This window comes from Penaeus monodon, chromosome 8, assembly GCF_015228065.2.
Source record: "Penaeus monodon isolate SGIC_2016 chromosome 8, NSTDA_Pmon_1, whole genome shotgun sequence".
Classification (NCBI taxonomy): Eukaryota; Metazoa; Arthropoda; class Malacostraca; order Decapoda; family Penaeidae; genus Penaeus; species Penaeus monodon.
The window spans coordinates 17,230,590-17,233,063 of record NC_051393.1 but is presented as its reverse complement, the minus strand read 5'-3'; positions in this window follow the sequence as shown (position 1 = coordinate 17,233,063).

Sequence of the window (2,474 nt, the reverse complement as noted above, 5' to 3'; positions counted from 1 at the left end):
AGCCAGCTTGTGGCCCTGCACCACTCAACTACATATAGGCCACTCTCCTGTTAACACACACATACCACAATGCCATTAAAAAGTTTCTTTCAGCCACACAAACAGGCTAATCCTCTTGCAGTTCCATAGACTATTGTGTGGAATACAGCACAAGTCATTTGTGCTTTGCACCAAGAACACCTTCTTTGGTCAATAATATAGTATGGGAAACACAACTATAGTATCATTTCAATAACAATGGTCATGTATCAATTGATAATGTCCTGGGGTTTTACATAAATGTAAAATATGAGCATTGTATATGGTACAGTTTTTTCCTCACTTGTACCAAATCAGTTCCTCTATTAAGAAAAGGTAAGTGGTCCCTAAATCATGAAGTAGGCCCTGTAATTGCGACTTTCCTAGAGAAATGCCACTATTTCCAAAGGGCTCCTATTTCTCTGACAGCAGGATCACACTTATCTTCGATTTAGCTCCATCTTGACAGCTGAAAATAACAATAAATTAATAAATCATTGCAATGAAATCACATTAAAAATTACTTATAGTGCACAAGTAATGAATTCACAGTAATGAAAATAATCTTCATAAAGTGATTGTTGAACATTCTCCATCAAAACTATTTAAAATTTAGATTTTTATGCCCTTTTAACTAATTCATGAAAGTACAGTGTAGCTATATATTTCTTTCAGTTTTTCAAAGAATTCACCTGTCACAAAGCATGCAGAGGATAACTTAACCCAATGTAAATAAAACCAAATCTTAACCCTTAAAGCCAGTAATATCTTTACCCCTGCAAACCAGATGATGTGATCATCACATCATGAAAGCATTTGGCTTCAGGGGTGGGTGACAGAAATTTGCCATTGTATTTCAGCTGTACAAAGTTCTTGGATGGTGATTAGACCCAGTGGACATTTAGGAAGAGGCTTTTGCATTATTTCCATCAATAAACAAGTGTGGTATATACCATCTGTGAGCCATCACTGGAAGAGTACCAGCTCCAAGGAGGACAATACTTCCATGCTTAGGATCCTATTCCTGCCTATGACTGGTGACACATATTGTATTACAGAAAATTGAATATTTGAAAAAAATAATAATAAATAAATAAATAATTATAATAATAATAACAATAATAATAATAATTAATTAATTAAACAAGAACAAATGCTACGTATTATCAATACTGCACTGAGTTATGGACTACCTAGAGATGATATGTAGTCTGTGCATGGAACAGTCTATTACTATCGGGATAAAGCAAATCAAAACAAATATAGATACTGGAATATGCATAAAAAGCTAAAAACTCTTATGAAGAAAAAGAGAAAATAACATTGTAAAGGGGAAGAAAGGAGTCTTGTCACTGCAAAAGTGTCCGAGTGCACTTGGCTACAAGCCGCAACACCCTTCAGAGTAGCCTAATGCCCACATTTTCGCCCACATGCGGGCAGTGATACATCCAGTCCCAAGGGGCTAAGAAAACACAAATTTTATAAAGGCAAGCATGTATCCTAGCAGACTCAGTATGCAATTATCTATGAAGGCCATATCACACTCTTCCACCTTCAAATGACTGCCCCATAGTATATGGAAGAAATGCTGTACACCACCACAAAAGCTGGCAACTTTGTGGCTTGACAGCAAATAACGAAAATATCCTTGACAGCAAGGAATGAAAATATATACAATAATTTCACTGAATCTCTGTACATAAACAAACATAAGGTAGTGTGAGAATAAATTGTGATCATTTCTGCAGTAATTTTACCTATTCTGGCAGGTTTACACTCACCTGCTGCCTGCATGACTGCATGGCTATGAAAACCTATAACATACATTACAGACTCAATGTTTTTATCGACCAAGTGACTTATTCATCCAACTAATTCTAATAGAAAGCTAACTAATTCTAATAGTTATTAAAGCCTCCTAAATGAGACTAGATTCTAACTTTCATTATATAATAGATGGCAATAAACCATACCAAACCAACCTTGAAAAAATATACTGTTGTTGATCTTTTTAAATACTAGGGGAGTGGTTCCCAACATTTTCCAGCAGGAGACCCACATGAACAAGTTGCTATAACCTCAATTAACCCTTATCCAACGGGTAGTATTCATATTGGGCCCCGGGCCCCCACTGCCGGGGCTTATATCGTCGCCCTAGTATGCACGACCACTCATGCCAATACCAGCATCCCATGCCGTTTCTTCGTAATACTACGAAGATATGTTGTATTTTCAGTTTTCATTATTTTTTTTAAAATCTCTACATGCCAAACTTCCTGATAAATCGAGACTGAAGGGTATTTTTGTTGTTATATAGACTCCAATATTGATCATTATTCGTCTATAGTCCGAATAAAATAAACATGTCGGCATCATGGAGTAGAATCGTCAGTTTGTTGCAATATTATTATTAATTATATTTTAAAATTATATATATATATATATATATTTTTTTT